Source organism: Stigmatopora argus, chromosome 4 (genome assembly GCF_051989625.1).
Source record: "Stigmatopora argus isolate UIUO_Sarg chromosome 4, RoL_Sarg_1.0, whole genome shotgun sequence".
NCBI lineage: Eukaryota > Metazoa > Chordata > Actinopteri > Syngnathiformes > Syngnathidae > Stigmatopora > Stigmatopora argus.
In genome coordinates, this window is record NC_135390.1 from 22,200,881 (window position 1) to 22,216,117 (window position 15,237).

The 15,237-nt window shown below is 41.5% G+C and overlaps 1 protein-coding gene across 2 annotated transcripts in view; it reads right to left on the minus strand.

Annotated features, from left to right (window-relative positions):
* prdm1a (PR domain containing 1a, with ZNF domain) overlaps positions 1-6,343 on the minus strand; it is a 59,896-nt gene extending 53,553 nt beyond the window's left edge. For both annotated transcript variants that reach the window (XM_077599082.1, XM_077599083.1), the window contains exons 1-3: positions 6,251-6,343; positions 6,113-6,183; positions 4,121-4,174 (exon numbers count right to left, since the gene is read on the minus strand). The gene's annotated coding sequence lies outside the window, so the exon portion shown is untranslated. The remainder of the gene's footprint in view (positions 1-4,120; positions 4,175-6,112; positions 6,184-6,250) is intronic.
* Between the last annotated feature and the right edge of the window lie 8,894 nt (positions 6,344-15,237).

A 15,237-nucleotide genomic window follows, 5' to 3' on the forward strand; every position in this document is an offset into this window, starting at 1 on the left:
TCGATAAATCAGTCAAAAATAATAAATGAATAAGTTCTCAACAACATAAATAATAAGGAAGTCTACAAATAACAACAACGAACAAACAAACATAAATGATCAATATATAGTCATCATAAATAAATAATCAATCGTAGTAATATATAAATAAGTAGTCTAATCTCATCTTTCATCTCATTCTCTGAACCTCTTTATCCTCACTAGGGTCACGGGGGTGCCGGAGCTGACTTTGGGCCCGAGGCGGGGGACACCCTGAATTGGTGGCCAGCCAATGCTAGGGCAAAAGGAGACAAACAACCAATCACTCGTAGCTAGGGACATGTTAGCATGCAATTAGCCTAGCATGGATGTTCTTGGAATGTGGGAGGAAACTGGAGTACCCGGAGAAAAACCCACGCAGGCCCGTGGAGAACATGCAAATTCCACACAGTTGGACCGACCTGGATTCGAACCCAAGTCCCCCACTGTGAGGCCGACACGCTAACCACTCATCCGCTGGCCTGCCCTAAATAAGTAGTCAACATGAATAAGTGGTCACAAGTGTCCAAGCAGCGTAGCATACATGTTTTTAGCCAGTGAAAACCCACCCAAAGTCCACATATGAAAGTCCCAATCCACTGGGGATTGAACCCGTGATCTCGCAATTACGAGGCGCCAGGCTAACCACTTTACCAACCAAATAAATATAGATTATTTTTTGGTCTGAAACCAGTCATTTGGAAAACCAAAAATGTCAAACTCCTCTTTTCCATTGACAGTACCAGATGTCCAATTTATTCAACTTCGTTTAGGGCGATGGAAAAGATGGAATACGTTGAAATTATGAAAAGACAAATGTCCAGCCGGCCTTTTTTTGGTTTTGCAAAGTGGCGAAGCTGAGAAAAAAAAGGTGAAAAGTCGGCAGCCGTGCGTGAGAAAATTCTGAGGAAAGCGCCAAATTACTGAGAAGCTCAGGAGGAAGTGATTGACAAATGCTGAGAAAAGTGAAAAGTGTTGAAAGCGAGTGAAGACGGCCGGCCAGCGTGCTAAATGTCGCAACTCGCCAAAGCACGTGCCCGCAAACAAGTAAATAAACGTTGCAAAACAACACTATATGTTCTTGCTTTCAGGACTCAATTATTACAATTAATATTAGTACACATTGGTTTTATCAGATCAAAATTAAAGGAAAAAATGATCCAAAATGTTGGGTCAGTCATCTTATCTTACACAAAAATGCTTAAAGACATGAATACGTTATAAACATGCAAAAAGAATTATGCAAAAAAAGGAAAAACTGTCGCAATCCAAATATAAACAGAAATATATTATTTAAAAATGTCAATCCTTGACCAAAAATAAAGTTTAACCAAGAATTTTGTCACGTTTTTAGTCTAAAAAATATATTGAATAACACAAAAAAATTAATTTCAATGAGAAATACAATCTTATTTTGAGACAATATTTATGTTTTTGTATGTAATGTAATCAAATGCTAAACAGTCTCCAACTGGTTTGAATCGGGCTCAAATTGCGTCCAATCCGTTTTGAATGAACCTGTTATTTAATAGCTAATAATATTAGCGAAACGCGGGTTGACGTTTAACCCCGAGTTAAGTCAATGACAAAAACAATCCAATTCGATTCGTTAGTCCAAAACAAGTTCCAGTTGTCTGTTTTTGTCTGGCGTTTTGTTACGGCGTGGACGCGAAGCGGCCTTACGAAATCGGCGTGGCCCGCTTGCCGCCTTCGCGTGACAAAAAGGAGGAAGTTCTTTCCGAGGGTGACGTTATTTGTCACACAGACAAACCGAAATAACCTCCACTTTGGATTTGAGACGTTTTCTCTCGCCGCCGAAAAGCAGAAGCGCGGGGCCGAAGCTTTTTCTCCGTCACGCCGCCGCCGACCCGCCGCTTTTTTCCCCACCTCCTTCTTCTTTTTCTCCCACCGGCCTGTGCGAAAGACGCGTTTCTCGGCCGGAGGGACGGGGAAATCCCTCGACCGGTCGCCACTTGATATCAGAGCTAAAGGGTGCATGCGTGCGTGTGAGTCACGGCCGCGGCTCAAGAAACGTTAGCCGCTAATTGAGCCGTACGCTAATGCCGTTAAACCGGCGCGTCGCTAATCTGCGAGAAAAACTGGTTTCTGCAGCTGCCGTACGGGTTTCTCAGGAGCCCATTGGGAAATTATTGGGGTGGATTGGAGTCACCCTGATTGATTGGATGGCCACCAATTCAGCTGGGCTAGGCTCCAGCACCCCACGCCCCCCCTGCGGGGAAAAGCAGTTGGGAAAATGAATGAAATCATACTGCACAGGCCAGACGCAGAAAAAATGGCGGTGTTTCTCGGCCGACGCCACCATTTAGCTTGAGGCGACGGCTCGCTAAGCTAGTTAGCGCATCTTCTGTAAATATGAAACTTTGGTTGAGAATGTCATCGCGCATACCTGCCTCAAACAAAATGGCGCCGTCTCTCGGCGCCGCCGCAATTTGAGTTTGTGTTTCATTTATTTAATTATTTATTAATTTTAATTATTCATGTTAATGAAAATGTGTAAATATGTACGATTGTAGCCATGGGCTAATTTCCATCTTTAGTCCCTTGTCTAGATTGAATGATTTTGAATTTAGCTCAGGTCGACGGCTCGCTAATCGAGTTAGCGCCGCTTTTGTAAATATGACACTTTTGCTAAAAACGCAAAATGGTGTTTCTTTAATCTTTAGTCGATTGATCGCTGAGACACTTGGCATATATTTTGTTCCCAAAAAACGTCACTGTTATCTGCTCAGACGCGTCTGTAAAAACACAAGTTTTAAAAGTCACATGGACAGGAAATAAATCCCCACGCCGGACCCGTCTCCGGCGCCAACGCCCCCTACTACGAGCGCGCCCCAACTTTGGGCCTCCCAGACTATTGCGGTGGGCGCATTTGAGGGTTAGAAGCCCTTTGAAGGACGCCATTGATGTCAAACGGTTGCCAGACGGCGCGAGGAAACTCTTCTCCCGCTTAACTCATTGTCTGCCATTGACGGCGCTCGATGCCCGATTTGTTTTGACCGAGACGGACGTGTTTCGTGCATTATCCCAGCGGGGCTCCCCACTGTTGGTATGTGACGTGTGTGTGTAGTGCGTTCACCGCAGGACCGGAACTATCCGACAGGAAGCGTGACGACTGGCCGACTCTTCGCTACCTTACCCGCCCACAATTCTCTAGATAGCACCCTCACACCACTGGGGGGTATAGAGGGACCACCCAAAGAGACGCCACGGGAAACGGCACCCCAAAATTGCGGGTTTCTAAAGTACGTCAGATCAAAAACTCAGTCGAATTGGACATAAAGTGGATAGAAGGCACGTTGGAGGGTCGGCGTCGCATACGCTTACGATTTACTCGTCAACATTCGAACTGAATCCGTTCGTAAACTGGGAGACGACCCACGACCTTTCCGGTGTCATAGTTAGGCGAGTCAGAAAAGTGAAACACGTTTTGGATGTATAAAACGCTCTTTAAAAAGTTTTAATTTTTCAAGAAAAAATATTCGTAATGAATATATGGGCAGCTCAGTGGTTAAGTGTTTAGCGCATCCGCCTCACGGCTCTGTGGCCGAGGGTTCGCTCGCAGGTGGGTCCTCCTGCGTGGAGTTTGAACGTTCTCCCCGGCTTGCTTGGGTTTTTAGCTGGTAATCCGGTTTCCTCCCACATTCCAAAAACATGCATGCTAGGCTAATTGGATGCTAAATTGTCCCTAGCCATAAGTTATTGGGGTTCATGGTGACTCCCGTCTGGTACCCGAAGTCAGCTGGGATAGGCTCCAGCACCCCCCGCGCCCCAAGTGAGGATAAGTGGTACAGAAAATAAATGAATAAATATATGAATGATCTGAAAAAGCTAATATTAGTATATTTGGATGGGAAATGGTCTCCACAACATCAGAAAATGATACAGAAGGAATATATTATGAGTTTAATGCAATAAATCGGGTAGCCAATGGGTTCATAAATAAAGGTTTTGGGGTTATTTTTCAGTCCCTTCATGAGCTGTTTGTTATTCAACGTTTTAGAGGAGGAACACCTGCCATGTTGAGTGACACTGCATCACGTGAGCCGTTTGCAAAACAACGTTTGGTCTCGTTCGCACTTACTTTTGGAAGGCAGAAGTCGGGGTCTCTCGTCCCGGCGGGGAAATCGGATGGGAGCTGGAAAGAATCAAGAGCGGCCAAATTAGAGAGCAAGAGCGGAACCCGTCGCTTTATTTCATGACAGACAGACGGAGACACGCAGCCACCGCGTTCATGTCGTGTGACCGTCAATCACGTCGCTCCAGAAAACCACACAACACACACACACACATGCTAAAACTCACGTGTCGCCATTTGTTGTTGTTGTGACATCTGCATGTCACATTGAGTAAAAATCGATAAAAGTCAGGGGCAACTTCATCCGAACATGATTACCAATCAGCCGTTGGCACGGCAACACGTGGAGACTTGACATCCATTTGGAAAATATACGTTCAAATTTCATTTTTGGATGCTATTGACTGGTATGAATTCGACCGGGGTTGCCATTGACGGCGGTAAACGTCCAATTCATTTTGACTGACATTAGAATTTCCAGCTTGTCCTTACAGTAAAAAGGAAATTGGACGGCTATTATTGTCATTGGCAGATGGAGAATTAACCCTTTCAGGGACAGCTATTGTAAAGTTGAGCCTTATGACCTTTGACCTTTTATTAAGAAAGTCATTATTTTGGTCAAATTAAAAATATATTATTACGTCAATTATTTTATACAGACGTACATGTATATTTATACTATTATACATATTTGCAATTATTATCGTTAATGTATTATTTACATTTAAAAAAAATACCTCTATAAATTAATGAATAAGAAAATTAATTCAATCAAAAAAGAATTAAAAAAGAAATAAACACTGTTTTCAGTCCCAAGTGGGACTCAAAAGTAGTTTTTTCATAGTCATTTTATCCCACTGATGATAATAAACGTCCAATTAATTTAAACAATGAACACTGCCTGCAAATGCTCATGTTTCCATGCCACTGACGGCGACGGACGTCCAATATATTTAAACTGGACAGTGCATGGAGACTCTATGCGGATTTAAAGGCGGTCAAATGGGCCTCAGGCCAAAGATTCCCAACAATTGAGACATTTTCAGCCATATTTTTCTACCATGTGGCAATTTCGCAAAAGAAGGACAAGGGAACATTACAGGACCCTAGATGGTGTCAATTCTCCTGACTATTTGATGTAGCCGTTGTGTTTTTGGGGCTTTCACGTGTCTCAACAACCGCCAGCCGCTGACTCAGCTGACTGGTGTGCTAATATGGGCAGAGGCGGGAGGGCTGGAAAGTCCCCGGACGTATCCGTACCATTACTTCCGCATGTCCATTTGGCCGTTTGTCTGTGGAGTTGACTCAAAATGGCGCCCATCCTGACCCTGACCTCACCACTACTATCCTGTAGAGTAGACCTTTCCTCAAGCCCGCACTGTTGACCCAAAATGTCCGCTATCTTCTTTACATCTACTTTTTTTAACTTCACTGTTTCCCCTGGAATTTTCTCATTTACACACGCATATTTTATCTTACCCTCGCTCGCCTTACTGCTATTTTCTACAACATACCTCCAGAACGAACAATTAAAGTGGCGACTTAGCAAATAGCCACTCGCGCTAGCCTGGTGCTACAATTGGCATTACACATTACGTATTAATAAATAACGAACAATGTACACTTTCCTACTGCTTTTTAGCCTATTCCAACCGACGCGCATTGTAATCACGAGTAGTTTGTACAACGAAAATAATTACTATACATGTCATTACCTTATTTGGCTGCACATTTAGCATTCACAATGTAACTAATGCAAAAAGTATATGAACTGCGTCACTTACGTAGCGATTAGCCACTCGCGACTAGCGCTAGCATCGTGCTAATCGCAAATGGTCAGGATATTGACACAAAAACAATAATACAGCCCCCACAAAGATAGTAAGCAATTCTATGACTCTGACTGGTTCTTATGACTTCCCCAACCAGACATGGTTTAGTAAAATAACATATTAGAACACAAGTTAGCATTGAGGCTTAATAATAGGCCTTGCTTACCGTAGTCTGACATGAGTTTTCATTCGACGACCACGGTTCTTCACATCCACATAAACGCACACTTGTCGGTTCTGAGAAGAAAGCACTTCGTTAGGAAGACATATATATTAAATAATCCATTTTATATGCTTTATTTGCCTTTTATTTGTTGCCGGAAGCTCGCGCTCCCTATTCATGATGTACACGGCAGGTGTCTCAAATGTGGAAAAGGCCGACGAGAGTTATGTCATATTCACTGTGGCCACCGGAGGGCAGTGTATCCCCCAAAATTAATATTAAAACTGGATACTATCCTTTAAAAACAAACAATTCCAACGCAACTCTCATTAAATCAATAATCAAATTAAATATTATTGAATTTGAATATTTGTCCTTATCAAATGACTTGATGTAATCAATTAATCATTACCCCTCTTAGTCAAAACGGATGGTCTATCGTCGTCATTGGCAACCCCCAAAAAAATTCAGATGTTTTTTTGCATTACAGAATGATCACCAAAGCAAATGTTAGACCGTGAAAAGTGATTTTGATCAAAGAGCAAATAGCGGGACAGAGGCGCATCCGGAAAAAATGAGCCCCAGTGGCGCCCAGCTACGATTTTGGTGTCCCGTGAGGAAACAAAACCTCAGTGATGTCGTCTTTCATTTGGGGAACAATGGCGGTTTGTGCGTCTGTTTTCACTCTCTGACATTTCGTCTCTCGGCGCTCTCGTTCGCGAGCCACTCGCACGAGACAAACATTCTTGCTCATTAGACGTCAAGACTTTTTAATGTCGGCGCGACACGCGCTGCCACTCGTAAATGCCAAATGGCTTTCCGGGATCGGGGTGCGTTACAAAAATATCAATCAATCATCAATCAGTTGTATTAGAAAAAAAATACCGTATTTTCTGGACTATAAGACGCACTTTTATATTATCACAAGGATGGAGTATTGCTAAAAATGCAAACAATTTATAGTACTTAGCAACACAAAGATGTATCTTTTTAACCATTGACATTTATCGCCTTCAATGGCTACTAATGATTTAAATATTACATTTTTTTGTCGCGGTACACGTCATAGTTTCGATTTCATCCAGAGGGCCAAAATTAATTGATTAATTGACAGATCTTCTGATTGTGCTGATCAATAGATAATTTTTGGACATTCAAATTAGTACACATTATCTGCAATTATTGATTTAAAAAGGGGAAACACAAGAAGTATCTAATCTTCATTTGAATTTGATCATGTGAATTTGACGAAAGTCGGCACTCATCATTTACTTTCTTGGGCCGCACAAGATGATGTGGCGGGCCAGACATGGCCCGCGGGCCGCCCCTTTAACACCTGTGATTTAACACTTGAAAATACAAATAAATAGTAGTGCTGCAACAATTACTAATCGAATGAAATTCTCTAATTATAGTTTCAAGTGTAAGCTAGTATTCTAATTCTAGCATGAAAACAGGTATGACGAAATTAAAAAGGCGTTGACAATTCTTTTCAAAAAAATAGGGTGGTATGATAAATAAATAAATAAATAATAAAAGCTATTTTGAAGCTGTCATTCAATCTGAGGGGCGCGGGTGCTTTCGATTGTGTCTACCTGACACCCTCAAAATAATAGAGGCGGAGTCAAGTACGATTCGTAGCGGGTGACGCTAACGTTGGCTAACAGGCGGCGGTGGGCGGGGCTCCGGGCAGCTTTCCATCCTTTTACCAAATTTAGCCTCCACTTTTTTGGGGTCTTATCTGACTTAGTAAACAACAAAAGTAAACAAACTACATTTTACCGACGCCTACTGGCGAAAGTGGGTATTTTCTTCGCATTAGCTAAAAATTGCGCGGTAAGTTTTACTTTTAAAAAGAAAAAAACATTCATCTTTTATACGGTTTGTCCTTCGAGAGAAGGAAATTGGTAACAAAAGAATTGTGTTTGTTTGGGTGTGTTGTTGACCTTTTTTTGGGGTGTGAAGCATGACAGCATAAACACCACAACAACAACAAAAATCCAAACTTTTAAGATTACAGGGCCTGGTTGACAAAAGTAGTTGTTAAGTTATGTAACTTAGTACACAAAGCACGTCACTCATTGGCCGCCGTTGAATAGGCGCTAGATGTCCAATTCCATTTTTTGTTCATTTGCTGCCACCCACCCACTTCAAAGGGCTTGGGCGTCTCTTCATGATAAACTCATTTCAATTCTCAATAGAAGGAGGATTGGACATCAAACGATTGGACGTCAAAAGTGTTGATTTTTTGTCCAATTTGAACAAAGCTATGCAACGTTTAAACCATATAAGAAAGTTATTACCCAAAAAAACAGTTGTGTGGCATAAAATAATAATTATGTACAGCTTTTTGATTTGATTAAATGAATTTATATAAAATATTATCCAATGCTATCAATTGAAATTTGAAAATGATGTCATCGGTCCGGATTTTTTCTGATCTGGATTACTTCTAGTGCAGGGGTGTCAGACTCGGGTTGGTTTGCGGGCCGCTTTAGCGTCAACTTGATTTCATGTGGGCCGGACCATTTTAGATATAATATTTAGATTTTTTTTAATGGATTAAAAGAACTGGATTAAAATCCCTGAATATTCAGTGTTTTTATAGATCTAAAACAATGTTTACTTTAGCTTTTTTTTAAATATATACGTATTTTTAGATTTTACAAAATGATTTTTGAACTAAAAACACAGAAAAAAAATATTCAAAAATTACAATTATTGATTTAAAAGGGGGGAAATCAGGAAATATAATGTACATCTATATCTATCATTTTGATTTGAACCTAAAACAGAAAGTTGGCACTCATGATTGACTTTCCCGGGCCACACAAAATGATGCGGCACGCCAGATTTGGCCCCCGGGCCGCCACTTTGACACGTGATTTAGACTGTTAGCCAGCTAGCCTAGCATACATCTTTTTGGAATGTGGGAGGAAACCGGAGTACCCAGAGAAAACCCACACAGGCCTGTGGAGAACATGCAAACTGGATTTGAACCCAGGACCCCAGAACTGTGAGGCCGACGCGCTAACCACTCATACACCGAGGCGCCATTATATATATCCAATATATGGTTAGCGTGTCGGGCCTCACTGTTGCGGTGTCGAGGGTTCAATCCCCGGTGGGTCCTCATTGCGTGGAGTTTACATGTTCTCCCCGGGATTGCGTGGGTTTTCTCCGGGTACCCCGGTTTCCTCCCACATCCCCAAAAGATACATGCTAGGCTAATTGAAGACTCTAAATCGCCTTGCCCTAGCTGTGATTGGTTGTCCACCCATTCAGGATGTCCCCTCCCTTGTTCCCGTTGTTATCTTGAATTAGGATTAAGCACCCCGCACCACCCTTGTGAGGATAAACAGTTAAGAAAACGAATGAATAAATCGGTTGGATTTTGGGGGCCAAAACTGCCCCACGGGCCTCCACTTTGACACCCGTGATCTATTGTTTTCTTCGCAACCCGCGTGGGGTTACGTCATGGTTTTTGGTCACAGGTGTATCACGCGAGAAAACACAAGCCGTGGCAGGCGGCGTGGAAATGAGGCGACCAATCATTTCCCAACATTGTGCGCGAAGGACTTTCACGTGCAGAGTGTGAGAACGTCGTGACACATGCGAGACGCCACACAACACAATGCGTCCATTCTCTGGCGCGTGAGTGCCACATCCTTCCTCGGTTTTTTTTTTCTTTCCTTTTCTTCCCTTTTCTTTTTTCATCAATGAATGCAGCACCTGTGCCGCCGCCGCACAAATAGACAAACACGCAGGAAATACTCACTGACAAAAAACAACATATTTTGCTATGATATCTGTTTTCTAGTGAAATAACGTTCTATCTTTTTAATGTTGTCACTTTGGTGTCCTCACCAGGTTCGCAGGGGGTGCTGGAGCCTATCCAAGCCAACTATAGGGACGAGGACGGGTGGCCAGCCAATTGCAGATGACAAGGAGACAGACAAACAACCAATCACGAAGAGCTAGCGGACAATTTAGCGTAACAATTAGCCTATTATGCATGTTTTTGGGATGTAGAAGGAAGCCTGAGTACCCGGAGAAAACCCACGCAAGCCCAGAGAGAACACACACAAACTCCAAACTGGAACCTCGATCTCAGAACTGTGAAGCGGACGTGCTAATTCTTTTTAGCATGAATTTTAGCATAGCTAATGGCAACTTTAGAGTGTTTAACCAGCTAGCCTAGCATGCATGTTTTTCGGATATGGAAGGAAACTGGAGTATCCGAAGAAAACCCACACAAGCCCGAGGAGAAGATGCAAACTCCACACAGTGAGGACCCACCTGGGATCTCCTCCAACCACAAGAATGTGTGATATTATTTCTGTTTATCAAATAGCAACAGCACGCCTCAGAGTTGTAAGATGGAGACTGGCTTATGACCTCACGTCTGTCGCCGGACGTTTGATGTTGGCGCCCGTCCCGTCCCGTCCCGTCCCGAAGTCGGCGACACACCTGGCGGGTCAAATGGCCCCCGCCGTCTCCCGACGCAGACGCCCACGCCATCATCAAAGCCCGCCAAGGGGCCGGAGGAGACTTTAAATACAGTTTACGGTCCGAACCAATGACGGACGGGCTTTCTCGGCGCTGGCTTTGCAGGAAAGAAAACAGACCGACGGCGTCGGCGGCGGCGGCGGCAATTAGGTGACGTGCCGCTCAAAGCAGCCCGAGGCCTGAAAACATCAGCTGGCGCCCGATGACGAGATTGACGGCCGGACGGCAGGATCCGTCGGCCTTCTTTGCTACAAGACATTTTCAGACAAGGACGGCCAATCGTAACGTACCATTCAACTAGAACACGTGTTCTATCATTTTGTAAAATCTAAAAATATACAAAAAAAGGTCAAATAAACATTGTTTTAGATATATAATAAACTGAATATTCAGGGCTTTTAATCCAGTTCTTTTAATCCATTCATTAAAATTTTTTAAATATTATATCTAAAATGGTCCGGCCCACGTGATATCAAGTTGACGTTAAAGCGGCCCGCCAACCAACCCGAGTCTGACACCCTTGGTCTAAATGGACCCGAGCTATGAGTGTGAGCGTGGCCAACAATCAGTCAGCTAGGATAGACTCCGTCACCTCTCGCGACCCCAATACGGATATAGCGATTCAGAAAAGGAATGAATGAAAGTATATATAACTAAAAAGTGTAACTATAAGACAAAGTTTCAATGTTGACTGAGTAAAAGTGTGCGGAAATAAGCCGACACCCCCAATCTGCAATTCCGTGTGTGTGTTTGTGTGTGTGTGTGTGTGTGTGGATGCAGGATTTCCTGATTTGTTTGTTCCGCTCACACACTTTTCTTCCTGCGCTGGGCTGAATTTAGACTTCCTGTTGCAGAGTTATTCCGGGCTCGCCGACACACAAACACGGCCACGTTAAAGTCCGTTTTTTTCTGTCCCTCGCCTCGCCGTCCAAGCGGCCACTCCAGTTCATTGTGCGGATTTCCTGTTGACGTCCGCAAACCTGGCTGGCGCTGGCCCCGCCCCTTTGGCATCCAGGTGAATCCTGAATCGGGAAAGTGATTTGTTATAAAAACACAGATTTGGCTTCTCGTAGGCCACAATATTCATATTTTTGCACCACGGAATGAAAATGACCTGCCAAGAAGTCAGATATGGTAATATTCCGAGATTAAAATGAAATATGACAAACTCTAAGTCATAATGTTAGTAGATGAAAGTTGCTTTTTTAAATACACATCATGAACCAGAAGTTTTTTGGGTTGCGTTAACTTTGACCTTTGGCGACGTAAGGTCGGTATGAAAAATAGATATCCAAATAGTCGGTTTGTATTTTTAAAATACCTGTTTAGAACTACTTTTGCACCCGCTTTTTCTATGACTATCAATTTTAAGAATGAAGGTTCATTGGCTCCTCCCAATCAAAATGGATTGGACGGCTATCTTTGCATCCAAAGCGCACGGAAAAGGAAAAATAAACAAATTTAACTTGCGCTTCTTGTGTGTGTGAGCAGGTTTTCAGGACTTCCTCCTCCTTTCTTCTTCTTCTTCATCTTCTTCTTCTTCTGTGTCGTCTTCTTCTTCTTTTGTTGTTTGTTCCATGCGCAGCTGCCAAACAGACGGGAAACAGATGCTCACAGCATCTTTCTTCCATTCCGCTCCTTTTTCATTCTCTCCACTTCCTCCTTTTTTTCTCTTTTTTCCTCTTTCACGCTTTATATATTTTAAAAATATATATTTTGACCTTTGGCTGTTCCTAATCAAGTGCCCAGATTTGACTGGTGTTAAGTTAAGTGACGCTCATGAAACATTGGATTTGCAGAGTATGTCGTCATCTAGTGGTCAGGATTGTTACTGCACTATTTGATTAGTATTTTTTTTTTTTTTTTTTTACAAGCAATTCATTTTGGTTAGAACTCTTTCTAGCGTTGTATCGTGGTATTCATAAAAAAATAACTGTATGGGTATAGATATTTTTATTTCATTTTTTATGATTTATTGTCAAAATAGGGGAAAACCTTTTTAGACAAAATATTAGGGAATTTTTCATTTTCACTCAAATACCATGTTTTGGGAAAATCATCCATTTGGATCATTTTTATTTTCAGATCATAAAAGATAAGACAAAATGTTTTTGATTTTAGATTTGGAATCATCCAAAAGCAATTATAACGTCTCTCATAGTCAAGAAATAAAAAAAATCTATATTTTCAACACAAGAAAATGGCGTTGAAATTCCACATTTTGTCAACCGTGTGCACGGAGGTCACCCGTGATTGGCCAAAGCCGGTGAGAAGCCACGCCCTGTTTATCGCTGACCTGTCAGGGATTTGTCACAACGCCACGGCAGGGTCACGGCAGGGTCACGGCTGGGTCGTCGCCCGGGCCTTAACGACTTCCTCCCGTCCCAATAAATGTGTACGATGACCCGCAGCTAACCCGCACACACAGCATATTTACAAATATTTTGGACTGCTATTGACGTTCGCTAATGTACATTTTTTTCCTTTTCCCCTCCCAGTCAAAATGAATTGGACGTCTGTCGTTGTCAATGGCAACGACAGATTTTAACACCTACTATTATCATGACAAAAAATGCTACCGTATTGGTTAGAGTTCATTTACATTTAAGGTGTTTTTTTTAACATTAATAAATGCTTACTGGTTATTTATTGTGAAATACATTACATATATTATTATTATTTAAGTGATTGTGGATTTTTCAATTTCAAATTCATTTGAATTTTTGGTATATATTTCGATTATTTTTTTTATTTAGAATTTTCTCATTTTTATTGAAGTCTAAAAGGCAATTTTTGGTATATATTTCGATTATTTTTTTAATTTAGAATTTTCTCATTTTTATTGAACGTCTAAAAAGCATTTTTTGGTATATATTTCGATTATTTTTTTAATTTAGAATTTTCTAATTTTTATTGAACGTCTAAAAGGTAGTTGATGATAAATTATGAACCCCACTTTTTTTTTTTTAATCCATAATAGCAAAGAATAATCTGGTGGGCGGGGCTTCCGATGGGGTGCTTTTGAGTGACAAAGGAAGGATTAAAATTAAAATGGGAAGATTTTAGTATTAGATTTCTCCTTTTATCTTATTTATATAAAATTCTATGCATCTTTTTAACATGCTTTTATTTCATTTTTTCATTTTTACTTGTATATTTTCCAATTTATCGGATGTTTAGCACCACCACGGCAGTCAAGAGTTCATTTTTGAATGCTCGCTAGCATTGATGTAGCATATCTGGGTGAGGCGGGTCTTCCGCGGGTGTGACTTTGATTGACAGTCGGCGTAATGTGGCGCCCGTTTAGCCTCCCTCAACTTCCCCTGGCCGGATCCCCTTTCTGGGGGTCAAAGTTCATCCATTAGGATGCCCTTGTTAATGCAACGCCATCAGTCTTTACGCACTTAGCGTAGCCCGAGGGGCTAGCTTGCCCTCGCGCTGGCCCGTCCAACCGGCGGTCGCGCCGATGACAGAAAAGTCAGCCTGCTCCACCTCCATCGAGCACGCCATCCATCATTTCATCTTTCACATCTATTCCACGCAATAATAAATACATGAAAATCCTTTTCTGTATTCAATTAGCGCTGTCATGCTGTTTTTCTCTTTTTTTTCTCATGTTGATCACATTTGGCTGTTCTTAGATTTCAGATTTTGTTGTTGTTTTTGTACAAATAAAGCTTTTTGGGGGGGGGAATATTTTTTTTGTTTTTACGCGCATACTGTTGTCATATTTTAGTTCTCATGCTGTTCTTCTCATTTATTTATCTGAATCAGGGCCGGTTTCGGTATGGGCATTGTATGCGACCGCTCAGGGTGCAATCCATAAGGATGTGAATGTGAATCTTCCTTTAAAAAAACAGTTTTTTAAATGATATTACTAGTTGTCTTGACTATTATCGTTCATATCTACGCAGTGGCGGTCCGTGCATTTCCTAGTGACGCCTTCAGCAAAAACTATTTTAAGGCTATAAAACCTCTACTGCAGCTACAGCTTGTGACACATTAAAAAAAATCATCAATAATAACCGCATACAATTGAAATATTATTTAGGAGTATAGCCATATTATAGTATAGCCCAGGGGTTTGGGAACCTTTATGACAGAGAGAGCCTTAAACAATTCAAATTTTGAAATGTAATTAATTGAGAGAAATACTAAAATTTAAAATTAAAACACACGAAAATTTGTGCATTTTTTAGTCATTTCACCACTTTTAATGTACAAAAAGTCTCTGAATTCTTTTGACAACATTGTTCCACTGTTGCTAATCAATGAGGATCAATGTGAGTATGCATGAAGAAGAGTGTAATGAAAAAAAATAAGAATAAAGTGGAGCTGGAAGTAGTATAAATGCCACAGTGGCAACGTGACGCTCCCTATTGGTGCGTTCGGTACTCCAAAACACTAAAACAGTTAAGCACTGAATTCAGATTATGTTAACAATTTTAACCATTTCATTTCATTTTTTCGTGATTCAGGATTCGTGCATTTTAATTCGGTGTTTATATTTGGAAACATTTACACTCTTCTAAAGTTGGGGTGCAAAATGAGTCATATTTGAATCTTTTTACTCCACTTTTCCGTATCTTCTCGTGTTGTTTTTGTCGTAATCTCACTAA